The following is an 18,988-nucleotide window of genomic DNA, read 5'->3' as shown; positions in this document are numbered from 1 at the left end:
ACCTAATATAATCTTCCATTCAAGAGTGGGAGGTGGTAAATGTAAATTATTTTATTTTGGAGTGTACTTTAATTTATTAATGTATTAAAGAAACATATGGCGTGCGAAATACTGTAATTATAATCTTGAGGGTAAATAAAGAGGAAAAATTGTGAAGTTATGTCTGCATTTTTTCAATAGTACCATCTTATACAGAGTTCATATTCGCCTTAACCTTAATATTTGGAGCAATGTCCCAAATTTGTATAAAATTGTTACTAATCTCCTGCCCATATACCATCGTTCCTGAATAACTTCGTCATTTTTTTCCATTTACATTTTTAGGGTCGTCTTCTTTTTCGGCCTTAACAAGTTCCCACTTGTCTTCTGGGTTGCAGCGCCGTGTAGTCTGGTACACGTTTACCTGTAAAACGACGGTAAACTTCTACGAGACTACACGGCGCTACAGCCGAGAAGGCAACCATCTTCAGACTCACCGCCGTGGAAACATTAAAGTTTAAGTGCACTTCACTTGTTTCGTTCTTCAATTATTTTTTTTTCCACTGAGTGTATCTCCAACACAGGGCCAATTGATGTATGAGTGTGCTCCCGAATTTAAAAAAGACAGCTGGCAATATTTTGCTGGATTGCATCAGAATATTGTTCTTTATAGGCACAGGCAGCTTGTTTTCAGTAAACTTAACAATATCCTTTTACTCTTGTCACAGAAATGCAATTGACTACAACAACTCGTATCTGTGTGCGCATCTAACCTTACTTATTGCCAAAAACCTGGAATTTTATTCGAACCGAAGTCCCTCTGCATACAATACGTTAGTCACTCAAAGAAAGTGTGCAGAAAAACTTACATTACAGAAAAATAAACAAGCCCTGTCAAAAAGCAATTGTAAATGTTCTTATCAGAATTCTTGAGTTGTTACATGTTATTATATCCAGCTTTCCCAATGTAATATTTGCATTTTACCATCAATTCCCCTCCCACCAAAAGGTTCATTTACTGTAATTGCCTGAATTTTGAATGACGCCATTTATACAGCTGACCACAAGTTAAGAACTCAACAACTTCCCTGCGCTATATAGGTGGCTTCCTACTTAAGTAAATTTTATTTATTAAGGCAACTGTCGGGAAATAGCACTTTTGCAATTTAGTGTACCACGGAGTTTCTTATACAGCCGGTGAAAACAATGCGACATGGCGCCGTATCGGACTTCAATACAATGTTTAATACATGTATATGTTAGAGGGTGGCGCTCTACCGGAGGATTTCATTTCAAATATTATACAGGGATTTACCGATCCTAGGCTTTCGTGTGTGCAATGAGCAGGGGCGCTGTATCGGGGTTTGATTATATTTAAAGAATATACAGGCTTCTTAGGAGTCCACACGTCAAACTGAAGTAATTGTTCAGGTTACGTGTGTTCAAAATCATTCAAAATTATTTCAATGCATATCCTTCCGAGTACCCATATGACGGTTAAGTTTTAATGGGCTACAAATATGACAGCTGTACATTACCAAATACACAGGGAACTTTTAATGTAATGTGGCAAAAACTATAAACAAAAATAAAGACACTCAAACTCAGGCCAAATTAAACTGACTCAATAGATGTATGAGTTCTGGTTTGTAGCGCCGTGCAGTCTGGAAGAAATTTGCCGTCGTCTTACACGTACTTTCTGCCTCCATCACCCCAGGACCGTGTAATCTTACTTCTTGCAGGCTTATGCGACCGCAGTAGCCAGTACAAGTTCCACAAGCTTGTCATGAAGAATGCCCATGTTCAGAGTGCAAGATCATTATAAGTAACCCACGGAGTAGAATTCTCCTCCAGAATCCAACAGAGCGCTCAGCTATTCTAGGAGATTCCCACCTCCTATGGAAACAAGTGGTTCACTAACGCCAGTTACCGGTTCTTATTATGAACAAAATCAATCCATTCCACATCTAGCAGCCCTATTTCCCTAAGTTAAATCTTAATATAAAACTCCCACTTACGCCCACGTCTTTCGAATTGTCTCTCTCCTTTTATGTTCTTCAAACAAAATTCTGCATGCATTTCTTATCTTCATGTGCATTACGTGCCATGCACATCCAACCGTTTGTAAAAGAACACTGTCTTAACATAAAACTTCCCCAGTCCTTCATTTATGGCAACAGAGAAACACACTTTTTTCTTAAGATAGCGTCTGTTATTCTTAGTAAACAGTACTTTAAGGCAGTCTTACGGACTGTATGATTTTTATCTATTTAGATACAAAATTCGTATAAGATTTAAATTTTTACAGAGGAGATATTTGAAATGTTATCCTCTGAATTTTAACACCGTGCAGTGTTGCATGGTACATGCTTTTTCATAAACGAATTGCGTTTATCGTCGGGGTCTGAAAATGGAGGCAGCATGTTCAATAGAACCGTTTGTAATCACCTACAAGCCTACTCCCAACCATACACATAGCACAGAGAACCACAATACAGAATCAAATAATCTGTATTTCACAATTATCCCGTATGCGAGGTGGATAAATGTTTATAACCTGTTTAACCTTCGCTCTGCCATTCAGTTATCTTTGTATTAAATGTCTGAGCTCCGAGAGCTCATTAGGTTGGGACATCAGATTCCCTTTAGACAATATTTCTCTGTCCCTGGAGTCATATCCCATAACAGAACCGGTTTTAAAACTCGACACGTCCCGGCGGTCTACGTCTCCCACTACGACCTTTCTGAGCCTCGGTTGCCATAGTCCACGGGGGTGAGAACCAAATCCATTATCAAATGGTTTCATTCACGAAATTCACAATAACCTCACTTTTACGCGAAACGCAGTTACGACACATAAATATCTAAAGAAGTGACACTAGATCCAACACCAGAGTTACAGAAAGTAGTTTGTATATGAAATACGTACCAAATATTCCTGAACACTACACTCAGCTCAACACAAAGTCTGTCCTCAATCGTGCAGCAGCGCACGGTTTCTGGATGTTACGACTCACCTGTAACAGGCAGAAAAAATACTGTTAACTACGTACTACAGCCACGGAAATAAGCCAATACGATTATAAAGGAGTATACCAATACGCGAATTAACAAAATGAGTGAACAGTAACACAATTTTATTTGCAGCCTTACATTGCAACGTAATACAGATTTACAACTACAAACCTAAACTGGAGTACTAAAATTAACAAATTATAACAAAAATTAAAATGACTGTCTTCTGGGTTGTTGCACCTTGTAGTCTGGTAGAAGTTTACCGACGTTTCAGAGGTCCGTGCTGCCTCCATCATCAGGGCGATCTTAAGCGATAATAGTAAAGCTCTTGATAAAGTTCCATGCTTCTATAATATATAATTCTTTAGGAAAGGTGCTTGTGTGCAAAAATCAAAGTATTGGGAAATGGTTGTGAATATATTCTACTGTCGTAATGCATTCCAGACGAATGTGCTGGGTCACGTCTTTAACTTCTTTTTTGTCCTTTCGAGGCATGTAAGAGGTTTTCAGCATCCAGATCTGATTTTCTTGACCACTGTTTGTCGATCGCGACAGACGGTCAACATATTGATCCCACGGTCTACTTCCATCCGCTGAAACACTCTTACTTGGCTAGCACTGCACTCAAAAATTTTAAAAACTGTAGCATATACCCACTGACAGTGATGCGGAACCTTTCGGATCCTGTTCTGCACGAAGATGCTGAAAGACTCGTTCGGGCTTTGTGCCCTCCGTGCAAAAACAAACACAAAGCAGTTCTGGATCACCAAATTCCTAACCTGTTGCGTCACAACTTCTGCTACTGCCACTGGTAGTGAGTGTTAATGAGCGTAGACTTCTCCAGTTGTAAATGACCTGTTATATTTGCACTATAATGATACTTCTCTGAAAAAGGTCACGCTGGGTCTCTTCTCTTCATCTTGTTGAGAAATGTTACCCACGCATCTTGCCTCAACTTTTTCAGTACTCTCAGTGAATCTTCTTGTTACCATTCCATAACAGTCTTGCTAGTTATCCATTTAATTATCAGCCAATCTACTCGTCCCGTCAGGAACTTACTACAATCAAGGTTCTTTCTTGCTGTGTAAAATGTAAGCAATCTTGTAAGACATGAATTACTTCTGTCTTTTACATGTCCCGAACATTCCATATTCTCGTTTCCAAAGTCTCCCAAAAATTAAAACTAACTAGTGTCTCGTTACAACTAATGTAATCTGCGTTTCATTTCAGTTCACGTGTAATTGCTTGCTTGCTTACAAACACATATATACATACATACTTACTTAGTTAGTTACTTACTTACTTAGTTACTTCACTGCCATCTAGGTCTGTATGTGAGCAAAATCGAACACATGTTGATATGCTTTTTTTTAGTAGGTTTCTGATGCTCTCTGCAAATGGCAAATTAACACAGGAAACCCACATGCACCCTGTGTTGTCTGTCATTGCTATAAAATATCGAAGACTTTATCTCATAATCAGTTCCGAGGTGAAAGAGGTCAGAGGTCGTAACCAATGTAAGTCGAAGAAGTAGTGATGAAACAGTTGTGCCACTTCAAGTTGCGACGCGGACGCGGTACAAGATTAGCTATGGTTATGTATGATATCTGCTGATAAATAAACATGCAAAAATAGTAAAAAAAAATAATGGAAAATAGTAACAACAATCTTCAAAGTCGATATGAGAATCTGATCCTGGAATTTCAGCCAATGGAAGACATCCACTTTGGACAGTAACGCGTGAAGCTGGCAAGTTTTATTATACTGTACTCGACGCTCGATCGTGTGGGTCGTGACGTGTTGAAATGGCCGTCAAGGGACTCGCATTTTCCTGGGTGCAGGAGCATGGGACCAGCCTTCGGTCACCCAGTTGCCTTATATTTATCAGACGTAAATCCTTTATATGGGTTCTCATGTACTGGCCTGGCGCGTTATTTATCGCAAGTTATTTGGAAATTATTTATTTTAAACAGTTAAGCGTATGAGTACCAACAATCAACCCAGGATAAAATCCGCAAACATTTTTTCGTGAATACCGTAATGAAATTCTGGGTTCCATAAAAGACGGGTAATTTGTTGACTCTTTGAACGACTATCAGATACTCAAGAACTATGCTCTATGAGTTTCACAGATAGTAAAACTACAAACAGTATTCAACGAACGCCATTGTCGAGTCGTTAGGACTTCAGGATTTCATGTGTTCAAATCTTTGCACACAGCCGATTATCTTGATTCAGGGATTTGCTCTCTAACCAAGATGTCGGGATAGTAGGCTGTTACTAAAACAGGCTGTCGATATTTCATTCCACATAGTTTCCAATCCATTAATTAAACTACACAAGCTTACTTAAAACAGTCGTTAATTAATAAACGAATAATAAATCAGAATAAATATTATTGCACCTTTCAATACACAATTCGCCTTGAACTGAAGGAGTTATATAATTAGCCATAAAAATACTTATCCGTTGAAATAACGTGTTAGCATTCTTTATTAATAATATGTAACTGGCATGTTTTTATGCTATGCAGTGTACACGGTCTGACAATTAAATTCCCGGAATGCTCTCTTATGTATCGCAATAACTAAGCAGCGACGTGTTTCGAAATGCCTGTGGTTGCGTCTTGCAAATAAGGCAACAGTAGTGGCATACTTGCACAAGCGTGTGTTTTCGTCCCGGCAAAAAGTGACAGGTTGTTGGAGCGACGCATTAACATCGAGTTTTGTTCAAAGTTTGGCAAGAGCGCGAGTAAAACCTTGCAGATGTTAACAAAGACTAATGATGCTGATGCTATGAAAAGTCGAGTGCCTTTAAGTGGCGTAAAAGGTTTAAAAAGGGTTGGGAAAACTACGACGAAAGAAATGGATTTTGTTTTTTTGTATTTTTTTATTACAAGGGCATTGTTCACTTCGAGTCTGTTGAACAAGGAAGAGCAGTGAACAAGAATTGTTATTTGGAAATTTTTAGCAAGGTTTACCCGATGCTGTTCGTCGGTGAAAAACTCAACTTTGGTCTGATGCTTAGAATTTGTATTAAGAAAAATGCTCCTGTACATGACAGACTCGCTATCCAGGCGTTTTTGGAAAAAAAGTCGATATTTAAATTAGACAATCCTCCATATTCGCTAGATATCACCGCGTGAAACTCAAGACCGCTTTGAAAGGCCACCGATTTTCAGACATTGCCGAAATTCAGGGACATGCGACGACCATCCTGAAAAACATTCCAGAAAGGGGGTTCCGGAAATATATCAAGCAGAGGAAACATCGACCTACTAAGTGCATTGGTGCACAAGGAGATTGCTTCGAAGGCAACAGCAGTCATTATTGCGTAAGCAATTACATACAGCTTTCGCGGGGATATTCAGAGAATTTAATTGTCACACCTAGTACTTTGTGAGGCAAAACCAGACAAATAATTCAAATAAAACATTGGAAAACTATCGCAGCATGAATTTTGACACGTTAATTATGACCAATAATATCAAGTATGTGATATATTTGCAGTAGGCTTAAGAATACACAATAATAAATGAAGTACAGAGACACATAGACACTCAACAGTGAAAGGAAATAACACGAATTATGAATTAAAGTGGACTGAAAGTACATAGAGTTAAAATAGTTAACAATGATGCTCATAGAATACAAATATATGTAATAGAACACAATATGAAAATAAATATTTAAACCACGAAAGAGAGCATGTTTCTACACTAAACATAAAGAACTGAGTAACATGGTGAATGTTTAAATTCTGAGACCTGATTTAAAATTAAATTTCAGAAGACATTTGAACATCCGTGCGAGCAAATTATTCTAATCTACACGTACCTACATTTCAACATAAGATATACGTTGGTGTTTGGTCAAATTAGATTAGAATGAACATATCTGTAGTAATTACCAAGGTAAACATCATGTGAAGATTTGTGGCTAAATCTGAGTACAGACCAAGGCCAAAATTGTTAGCGAACAACGTTTGCAAACAATGTCGACTAATACCCAATGCCCACCCCAAAAGTTCTTTTAACCTTCAGTCTGTCAAGAATTAAGCTAGACATCAAGCTTAATATTATAATCTTTTTCATTTTATTCCACAAACATTTCCGTAAATAATATTGTTCTACGGAAGTAAATATTTTTTGGACCATTGAATATTCATGTATAAATAAATATATGAATACAGGCATCATTCAAATAGTTAAAACAGAACTGTGTTTCTTAACTGATGATAAAAAACAATTAATAAGATACTATTACATTGCCTTTACCTATCACTAATATATATAATTTATTTAAAAAATTTCTTTTTGTTTTTGACAACAGAGTGTGGAAGTGGGTAAGGATACAAATTATTTGCTTTGAACGTTACCGCTTTGCTAAGGAACATCAAATATTCCCAAGAACAATGTTCTCAAGCCAGCAAATATTAACAAGAAACGCTCGTCGCACGTTAATCTGACAAACATTATCTGCGAACTTTGTTCGCAGATAATGTTCACCTTGGTCTATACTCCCACCCTACTTAATATGGAAGCGGGAGTGAGAGACAAAACTAAGAGACAAGCATAGCCAACTTAACTGGAACCAGGAAGCGCCAAATTTCCCAAAGCGTAGGTTGCCACATACGTATTAATTGAAAGAAAAAGGACCACACTGGACTATGAATAAGCAGTTTCAAGAAATAATTCCTCATAACAATTTTTCCGTTCATTAGTCATTTCTGGCATTACTATATTATATTTTAAACAATTTTCAAACGTTGGGAGCCACAAACATTTATATTCGCGTCATTTAAGCCTCAGATTAAGAAAATCTGTAACCCAATGAGACAGTGAAAATAATTTTACGTTTATATTCTGAAATTCGATCAATAGTTACAGAATCAGTTTAAAGGAAAAGAATATTAACATTTTTTCACAAACTAAGAATAACATCTTCGTTTAATTAAAATTGTCAGAAAGAATCACGAGTTTACTATTTCCCATTATAGAATTAATAAATTGTAGTTCTATGGCCATTTCGTCAAAAATGGCTTCAGCCACGAAGAGTGTTTCTCCTGCAACAAATTGATACGGTCCTTTACGAAAGTGGTTTCAGTCTACAAATCAAGTTTTGTACTACAATTCAAACCCAGGCAGCCTGAGTCCACAGCTTTGCCTAGCAACAGTTGGTTGTCAACGTTACACGTCACGTGATATTCTCGCCTTAGAGATCATTCCTGCCATTAGCGTTAAGGGTCGGACCGAGGGTATGTATATAGCACACACGCATCCACCAAGCAAGTGAAAGTACACCTTCAGAGATTGCAAGCAAATAACTCATGAGATACGTAATTCAGTGCTACTGGGTTTTTTTTTAAAAATTATCCACTGTCTTGGGTTTTATGTATTTCCAAACTCTAACATAATTGATGAATAGCTTACGGGCCCATATATATATATATATATATATATATATATATATATATATATATATATACACTGGTCGCACTTTTCTTAGAAGTTAGACAGCCCGCACGGGCAGGGAGTGTTGTAACGCAACAATGAGAACTGTGATTACCCTGTTGGAACTAACTAGATGGCTTTCGGAACCCGAAGGTTCATCACCGAATCAATCAAATCCCTCTACCGGTCCCTGTCCTGGGCCAACAAAATCCAGTCTCCTTCAACTCCTATCTCCCATAGATCCCGCTTTATATTATCCTCCCGTCTACGTCTAGGTCTCCCAGCGGTCTCTTCCCTTCTCTGTTGGAACACGTTCAATAACTGTTGGAACGCCTTGTTGCATAATAATTACCTTCAGTCATATTATTGCATCAATTATCTAAAGGCATTGTTGGAACACACTTTTCCTAAACAATGACCACATTCGACAGTGCAACAATGACAAACATGACGTGGCGTGGAAAATACCTTTAGAATATCAGTGCGCTCGAAAAAAAGTCCAACTTTTCAGTACCGTTAGCGTATCTCCATTCCTTGAAGGTAAGAATGTGGATTTATGTTCTCTGATTATGTCCCCAGTTTCAGGTTTTAAAGAACATTAACAATTTTTCACTGAATTTGGTACGAATATTGAGCCGTCTGTGGTCAACTAAACGTTTACTTTTAAGTATAATAAATTCACGATAATTATTAATACATTCCAGGAACATAAATTACCGAGGTTACAGTGACATTAGAAACACAAAGTATATAGTTTTCTAAAATTATGTATGGAAGCAGAAAGTATATCTTCCCATTTCTCCTCTTACCTCAAATATATTTCCACTTTAAGTGTTTCGTCTGACGGCCAAAGCTTCTCATCTGTTTCTACCTACCCATAGTTTCATCTCCAAAATTACTTCCCATGCTCGTCCTTATTTCTGTATGACATCTTTACTAGACAGCTGTTGACAACTAGATCTCTTTATTCTTTATCTCTTGGCCATTTTCCTATTCCTCTCACAACTTTCACGTTCAAAACCAATATTCGAAAAAATGCAGCTACTCACGGGGTAAATCTTACACTATAAGAGAACAACACGGTAGCTGTACAAAATATAGGATAAGGGACAAAATAACGTCACCAGTTCAAATAATTAGTCCGAGCTTTAAAACGGTTTAACGAAATAACTAAATCAATCTTTACCCGCCGTCCCACTTTTCCATGGGTTTTATATTCTGCGATCCTCACATATTTTAACAGCAAACCTATGAATTAGATTCATTGGTAGAGATGTTTTAAACATCCGAAGACAAGGCTGAATTACGTTCAATTTTATTTACAGGAGAAGTCTCTTCACCGACCCGGTCACGACGTGTCCTATTCATACAATAAAATGTATCCTGTTTCTAGCTGCAATGCTGCTGAAATGTTATCTATCGTCATTAGTAACTTTTTTTGTATCTGATTCGTTACATTTTCCGTTATTTGCTGAAATGTTTACAGCCTTGCCCATTTCCTCTGAGAGAACAAAGTAGCGTGCTTCAAATTGGCTTTCATATAACAACAAAGGATTTTTATTGTTTTACATTTCGCTTTTATGCCATCCTAGTGATTTTCTTGTATTCCTGTTTCTTCCATGTTATATATAACAATAATTTGTCAACAACTTCGATGCAACACTGAATAAAACATGACAGAATATTGAATCTCCCACAGAAATTTAAATCAACGATTTCCCAGTAAAACATTCTTTTGTTCAACGGATTTAAATTTCTTTCAGAGGGCCAAAGTCCTTTAAACAGCAAAAGATACAGCAGGCCTCACTTGCATATCTTCATGGACGCGTCGGAAATTCCCTGGGATTTTGTAGGTAAAGACGTAATCCCTGACAGGCCTAAACAGCATTCACTTTCACATGAGACTAGAACACGATGTAATCCACAAACAGCAGAATGATGGCTCTAACAATGCACATAAACAAATTATCACACTCCAGACAGATTTTTTACTACACCCCTATTAATACGCTCGTCATGGTTGTAGTCAGGCTAGTCACTTAAAAATAAAAATAATTAAATACAGTAAACCAACGGGGGCAGAGGATTTTTCCTCTAGCCCCTGCGTCCAGACTGGTTTTGGGGCCCACCCAGCCTCTTATCCAATAGGTACCGGGGTCATTTCCCGGGGGTAAAGCCAGCCGGGGCGTGATGCTGACCACTCACCCCCCCCATCTAGTGCCGAGGTCAATAATGAGTAGGAGCTATACTTCCTCTCCCTTTAAGCGCCTACATGGCGTATAGTGGGACAGCTTTACTTACTTTATATAATCTTTTATTTATGTTTACGTTTCAGAATAAGAAACTCATAGACGGAAGATACATTCTTGAGGAACTTAGAGCCGATTAACTTCTCAACAGATTCCAATAGTGTGTTTACGACATTCCGTCACCGGACCATATCTTGAGTCAGGTAAAGCCAGCCCACACTCTTACAACCTGTGTAATTAAGATTCATATCCCCATATTAACACCCAGTTTTCTCGTTTTCAGATTCAAATTCTGTATGCATTTCTCATATATCCTCATCCAAGTTACGTAACCCGCACAGCATACATTCTTGATTTGACAAAGTTAATATTTGCTGCAAAGTAAAAATTATGAAGCTTTTCACGTATTTTTTCCCCAATCTGCTGTAACCTCCATAGCAATTTGTGACTTAAACAGCCCTGGTGTGAAAATAGCAATCAGATTCAAGGAAACAGAACTGAAAGCGTAAGAAGTATTAGCTTAAACATGACTTAAAATGCGACTTGCACAAGCAATAAATTCCATTATCCATACGTTCCTATTTACGAGGGAATTCAAGGTTAACCAGGATTTTTTATTTACACGATACACACACACGTCAGAATCACCAAAATATTACGTTTTTCAACATTCTGTCCTTCAACACTGACACATTTTTTCTATCGCCGTGGCAAGGAAATTGTGCCGGGAGAAAAGAAGGACATAGGCTAACTGCGTAGAAAATTCAAGACACCACGCTTTGTGGCGCCAATCCAAGCTGGACCTCTTTGATTCTGGAATGAAGTAGTGTATCCATGTGTCGTTACGTCACTGTTCGCTTCATAAATGCGTTTCCCTCCAGTAGAAATCCCGTTCAGATGGTCGGCAGACAAACAAATACGTGTCTTTTTGTCGATCCTTCGGAACCCACTGTGCACACATTTATTTGAAATAGATGTTCACGAATAATTATCTATACACTTCCAATTCTAAAACACGCTGAGGATACAATATCACGCACTTTGATTCGTTTGTTTTCCAAAATCATATCAATGTCACATCTATGACAGTTGGTTGCACGTGACCATGTAGTCGGTTAACGCGATCTGTTCGAGGCGTTCATAAAATTTATAGCACCAGTTGCACGTGCTAAGGTCTCTTCCCCACATTGTGCACTTAACCTGCAGATAATTTCAACTGGTTTCATTCTCTAGATCACCAGAAACGTTATGAAACAGCGCTGTTCTACACTCTGAGTGACAAGTCCGACGCCATTTTGTACTGCTTGTAATTCGAATACGCGCAATACTACGTGTATTGGAATAATATCAGTGTTGCCACCGTCTGCAACGAATGTTATTTCGTCATTCTGGCGCAGACATATTTTTGTACAAAAATGTCAAAGTCAGAGACCCTCGTAACGGTCAATGTGGTTAATTAAGCCATCCTGTAGCACGCCTCATTTGAGAATGGTACAGAAATGCAGTGGTAGACGTTTTCAGTTCCACCAAATTATTATCCCGACACGAACTAGCCATAATATTACCACACAAACTTATATACACGCGGTGTAATGAGATTTTAATAAAACACTACTTCACTCTAACAAATAACACCTCAAAATAAGGTTATCCCGTAAACGTTACCTTACATCTTGTCAACTGTTATGACAATGTAATGCTAAGATGTTAGTGTTTAATTCTACCCTATCTCCGTTATGTTCTTGGTTCACAAACCTCAAGTCTAGTCTGTCCCTCTTTACCCCATCGAGGCATGAAATTATAGGCATCCGCTACTGCATATTTTAGAGTTGCGGTGTGCGAATCAATAGCACTAACGGTAAGTTAATGGCGTTGGTGCAAGGAATTCCTGAGCTGATAATGCATCGAAATTCTGATCACAACATTCAGAATTTATAACACCCATCCGCTGCGTGACAAGTACAAGTGAAGTACTTGAAACTGAAATTGCCACTACGTGTACAATTTGGAAGATATCAGACTGAACAGGCATTACAAAAAACACTTCGAGAAAATTGCACATCAAAAAATTTGGTTTTCCTTGTTTATGTAATCTCTATTTTTGAGAGTTATATATAAAAATGTATTGTGATATATTTTTATAGACCACGGAAAACTTTCCTTGAGAAATGTAAGATGAAAATGCGTTTTTAATCGTAGGATATGGAAAACGTCGAAAGAAATCGGTAAAGAAACAGAATTGTTTTCACTCTGACCACATGGTTTTCTTCTCCATTTACGCTAATAGCGAAGTTCAATAAATACACAGATTCGTAAAATGAGACAGACATCAGTCTGAAGTCTTCCAATATTTTGAGTTGCAGTTAATGTATTTGGGGCGCTTAAGGTGACAAGTTTCGAACATTAGCAGATTCAGTATTCAGATAGTGCTGCCAAAATTAAAAGATTCTTTTGGAATAGAAACCATGTTAAAATGCACAAGATAATTTTACATTTATTAAAACAAATCTTTAAGCTTATGGACTCTATCAGCGTTTTCAACCTTCAAGACCTGTGGTCTCACAGACCCCATATTATATTCGTACATTTGACAGTTTATTCACAATTACAGTTAAATAGGTTAATTTCCAACACTTTTATTTTTTAAATAATTAGATTATTTATTGCTGAAATTTCAGGTTCTCTGGGTAAAGAGCATAAAGATAGCTGTCTTGGTTGCTTTGACGTGTAGTATGGTCGAAGCTTACCAACGTTTCAAAGGTCCTTGCTGCCTCCATCATCAGCGCGATGAGTTCCCTTATTTGTACTCCTCAATGACCTACAAGTTTAATTCCTGAAGTCTTTACGTTGTGAGGGACACATTAAATGGGAACAAGAATCAACTGTTAATATTCTATAGGGCAAGCAAAGCCAGCAGTCATAATGGCTGCCATTTGCTGAATTTGCCATTACTCTGTCCTTAATTAAACAAGCTCTAGTAGAAAAGCAACACGTTTAGCGATGACATGATTTTATCTGTCGCATTTTTCACTCCAGTGTAACATCTGAATACACGGTGAAAATTAACATTACAACGGAAGGGATTTTCCAGCATCGTCAAACGTACTCCTGGTTTATGTCCCTAGAGGATGAGCTTTATCTTTCACGGGCTTATAACACAGCCTACACCGTGTCCCTCGGGTCAGAAGCGTTGTGGAAACTGCGTAAGTATTACATAAAAAGTAAAATTCTAGCAAATGTCAGTGTGTGGGTTTTTGCTCCAAACCAAACGTAAATGTTAACAAGGCGATGTGTAGCTTTCCACTTTCTGTTTAGATGCGAGCGAAACAAATACAGAGAGCATTTATGAAATTGAACCTGCACAGTATGGACTCAACCTTAATTATAATATCCATGAAAATAACTAGGAACTCTGTTGATACGCAAGAATAACACAATTATTACACACTGTTAACAGCAAAAGTTCGCAATTAGAAGAATGGCTAATTATAAACTTGTCTGTTGCGTTTGAAATGTGATAAACAACGTCACAAACAACATGTTACAAATCATCAGCATTTAAATACCACAAAGAACAATACACATTATAATACGAAATTTTAACATTGATATCGATCTCCGTGTGTTGTGTTTACGATTGGTAACTAGTGTGGTCAACACTTAATGGATGGCACCGCAATATCTTTATTTTGATTCAGGTAAGCAAAATGGCAGATTGTCGATTGAGTTTCGAGCAATGCAAATTCATTGTGTGTGTATATATGTGTTGAATGTGTGTATACCTTTTTCGGGACACCCGGTTTTATAAGATCTAAAATCAGTACCTAGTATCCTTCGGCCGCTTGGTAAAATAACCAACATCTCCTTCTAGTTCTAATGTAACAGACATGTTACACGACTTTGGTCTACATTAACTAAACTCAAGAGATCAGTTAACTCTATACAAGGGCGTGAAGAACTCATCGCCCGCTGATGTTAAATAGAACCTCTCCATTTTGAGCGCATGTTACTATTTTATAAGAAAATTGGGTTTACAAAATCTTCGCCTGTGTCCTTCCTCTTTCACCTTTGAAACCACGCTGACCGAACTGTGTGAAACTTTGTAAAACGTAATTACAGTAGAGACCACCTCATCCTCGTTCGTTTTAATTTCCTTACATCAGGGCAAACATGGAAAATAAACTTATGACGTCAGAGCTATAATAACAAAATTGAAAACGCACAAAGGATTGTGAAATTATAAATGGTCAAAAATATTACACATTTGTTGAAGTAATCTTTTTGGAATGTGAAAGAAAGCATGGCGGCTGCAAGACACCTCTACTTAGATTTTGGATTTATATAAAAACTAATAAAACACTAAAGCTATAAATTTAAAATTTGGTACGAAAACAGGACATGAACATACTTACAAAATAGTCATGAAGTGTTGTTTATAATTCAACATTTACCAAAAAGCCGACGCCAATAAATCGAGGTTCTGCCCCCCCAAAATGAATTAAGGCACACAAATTTTGCAGGCGTTTTTATAAAATAATTCATTTTCGACAATAAAATAGCAAAATACTAATTTCCTTAAAATTCAGCTTAATACTTTATTTTAACATGCTAACTCAACACCTACAGGAGTGCGTACAAGAAGATACAATAAATACACGAAACATTAAACACTAAAACAAGTGAAAACTAAATTAATACATACACTCTGTAACATGTTTATTAATACAAGCAATAAAATAATTCTGACTCGACCAATATTTCATCAGATTATTATTTGTTTGTATCCAACATGAAATACATAAGCTTGATTGTACTTTATTCTGACTATAAATATACATTATTTGAAACACGCCAATGAACAGCCGACCGACGTTTATGAGATATTTCGCGGCACATTCTGCTTATACAGTAGGATGTAGATACACGATTGTGTCTCTTATGCACTAGTAAACAAGTTCTTTTCATGGCACTACATAATAAATTGTTCTATTTTGAAGTGCTGCTACTTTAGGCACATTTTGTAAGTATATGTAAAGTACATAAAGGTACTAAAGGAACAATGAAATTAAAGAAGAAAGAAGTAAGGAAGATTCTAAATAAATCACTCCCATCAAATTTAAACAAATCTCTTTGCACTAAAAGAATATGTGGGCATACATCATAACAATGCACGTACTCCAACGTAACTGTTATCCACAGAAGAATGAATTAAGTAAATAAAAATATTATATTTAATATTCGTGCACCAAATGTCAAACAATTAAGTTACAGAAGTAAATTTCATTCTAGAAGGGAAAGAATTTGAAACGTGTTAGCTTCGTTACTAATGCAAATCTTCTTAACCTTTCGGTCCTCATTTCAGTGATCAGTCTAAACGAAACTCTTTTATTGATAAACCGGTCCTGCAGCTTGACATTCAAATCTGTCGTCAGGTCACAGCCTCACTAATGCACCTGTTCACTTCAAACTTCGGGTTCACTGTATTGATTTTTCAATTATATGTTCCCTTTGTTCAATTTTTCTCACTCTTGGCCATTTTCTCTTCTAACTTGAGGCATCGGAATTCTTTCTCACGTTGCCACACCTACGTGAAACTTGTCGTCTTGCTCACACCCCTTTTTGTGACGATTTCCATCATTTTACCATAAATGCACATCGTCATTTCAAGAGGATGGCAACACATCGTTCCCACAGGCGGTTTCGTTTCAAGGCGCAGCCCGATACGAGTTCTGATTCCAGTAACCCTACTTTAACCGTCACGTTGAATTCTTCTAATGCAGACTGAAGATGGCTGAATCAGTTCGATATTTCTAATTTCTGTTTTCTAGTTGAAATATATCAGCACTATATGGCTGTCTTCTGGGTTGTTGCACCGTGTAGTCTGGCGAAGCTGACCGACGTTTCAGAGGTCCTTGCTGCCTCCATCATCATCGTCCTGATGATGGTAGCAGCAATAACCTCTGAAACGTCGGAAAACATCTACCAGACTACACGACGCAACAACCCAGAAGACAGCCACATTCAGACTCACCGCCGTCAAAACCTCAAATTTTTATATTCCACAGCATTAGACACAGTTGGTCATTAGAAATTAAACAATTTTTGCATATTTTTAGATAATTCATTAAGCATATTTAGGTCCTTTAAAACTTCATTGTTTCGTCATATTTTCTTCCATTCTTCGTTTGGTGCTGCATAAAATCAATTACGATTATGATTCCGTCGTTGTTTATAAATTTCTCATATAGCCAAAATTCTACGACGGAAACACAGATATATTAATTTGTCTTCCAAATTCTTAGCCCTTCTATTGCTTTGAAGGCAACAGACACTGAATGAAATTACAGAGTTAATGTTACATTTTATTTAACCTTCTTAACTTGTGTAATATTTGTAAGATCACAGCTACGAAGATAAATTTAAGGAAGATCAGGTTCGCGATATGTACATTATGTAAAGAAGCAACTCATTAAACTGAAATGAACGTTACTTATCAGCGCTGTACAAAAATTTGTATAGTGTAGGACGCTGTGTAGAAGGAAATAACTTTAAAATAGTGTAAGACACTGCGTTTGAATTTATGAATGAGGAGTAATATTTGGGCTAATATAAGGTACTGGGTAGGAAGTTATGTATTCGTAAGCTCTGGAGACAAAAATTCAAGAAGATAAGCGGGTTCTTTTTTAGCTTTTATTCCTTACGAAGGACTTACAAAAGAGCTTTTCCCGACCACATTACGTCCTTGCGCCCTGTAATGTTATTAGTCGGCGTAGTCTTGCCTCAATCAGCATATCTTTATAACGATAGGCATTTCTACCACGACATTCTGCTCGTGAATAACTCATGTTCACACACGTACAGCTTTAGCGTCAATGGCGTGAGGGGCGGCCTAGCAACCAGGGTGACCTTAACTTAATGTCAGGGCGGAGCCGTAGAGGGATTATAACACGGGGGTGTATCTGGTTCTAATTTCATGTCTGTACTATAATTATTGCTGGCCTGCGTTTCCATGGTGTATCGTATATAAAATGACTGACATTACCGACCAGGAAATATTGATAGTTGACTGAAACGCTTAAATATAGGCCTGTTGAGTAAAGAAAGTTACAGAATTGAATGAGGATACTATTTTTCTCGCGTGATATGCCTAATCAGAAATATGTAATTAACTTCCAACTGCCTAAACCTCAGGCTATGAATGTACAATTAGTAACACTGCACCAATTTGAATCAAGGATAAAGATCAATAAAAGTACATCCTATGTTAACATTGTTTTATTATTTAAAACTACAAAATCCTCCTCGTTAAATAAAAATAATTGCGGCAGAACTTTCAACATGAAAAAGATGTTTATTAATATATTAAACAGGCAAGTAAATTTTGACAGGCTGAACCCTACATTTCTATAAAAATCTACAAAGTATAAGCTACTTACTTTTAGCAATCCGGGCAATACTGGTCAGGAAATAGACTGCTGATTAATCTCATCCACCAGGTTAAGCGTAATTAAAGGCAGATGTATACTTTTCGAGAGCCGACTAAATGTATATCTAAAGAAAAACGTTAATTGAAAATGGTTTAAAGTTATGAAACTTCAGTAAGAATAACCGTGGATATGTGATTATTTCACTTTAATCTATCAACGACAAATTAAATTACAAAAAGAATTTATAAGAGAAAGTGGTAAAGAATTTGAAAGCAATATCCCATGATTCACCTGTCGGTTCTAAAGTAAATCACTAAACGCCTCAGTCAGGAACACACCAGAAGCCTTTATGGTGTCTAAAATATCAGGCTAACTGCGCAGTTTCACATTTTAAAGGACCATACATATAAGTCACATTCTAACACGATACGAGGCAATAACTTTAGATTACATCGCCATTAATTCAGTAAAATATGGAACAATTAAAGTAGCAATTCATCTTAACATTTGGTTTAATGTTAAGAACTAAGTTTTCCTAACGTCATAATTGTGAAGCATTAACGTAAAATTACTCCTTTAACTGTGAACTGGAGAAATGCGTAAAATATAACTCGTCCAACTTGAAAGCAGAATTATGGGTAAGAGAAAATGTGATGTTATCGGACAACATTTCTCCACCATTAAATTAGTAAATACAATGTTACACAGCGCACTAGACCGGTTTTGCTTATGGCCCCAACATCAAATACACAGAACTTGTAAATTACCACTGCGCTAATGTCGTAGTACCACGAAGTAACACGATGAAAGCAAATCAACAGGAGCTGTACTGTCTACATCATAAGTGAATTTTCAAGTCGGATCCA

General features: G+C 37.1%; 1 protein-coding gene and 1 long non-coding RNA gene across 4 annotated transcripts in view; one reads left to right on the top strand and one right to left on the bottom strand.

The window, feature by feature from the left end:
• LOC110827656 (cell adhesion molecule 1) overlaps positions 1–18,988 on the bottom strand; it is a 474,923-nt gene that overhangs the window by 347,699 nt on the left and 108,236 nt on the right. The window contains exon 4 of one of the 3 annotated variants that reach the window (XM_087347883.1): positions 2,909–2,996. The exons of the other annotated variants lie outside the window; for them this stretch is intronic. The gene's annotated coding sequence lies outside the window, so the exon portion shown is untranslated. The remainder of the gene's footprint in view (positions 1–2,908; positions 2,997–18,988) is intronic. 3 annotated transcript variants of the gene reach the window in all.
• Positions 8,891–13,894, top strand: LOC110827658 (uncharacterized). Its single transcript, XR_002542438.2, has 3 exons — positions 8,891–8,986; positions 10,782–10,898; positions 13,732–13,894. It is a non-coding gene; the product is annotated as an uncharacterized LOC110827658 (long non-coding RNA).

The sequence above is a fragment of the Zootermopsis nevadensis genome, unplaced genomic scaffold, assembly GCF_977971745.1.
Source record: "Zootermopsis nevadensis isolate Lab colony 2312 unplaced genomic scaffold, Znev_1.0 Znev_ptg000012l, whole genome shotgun sequence".
NCBI classification, from domain to species: Eukaryota; Metazoa; Arthropoda; class Insecta; order Blattodea; family Termopsidae; genus Zootermopsis; species Zootermopsis nevadensis.
Note: the sequence above shows the minus strand (reverse complement) of the source record. Positions and strands in the feature narration are given on the sequence as shown.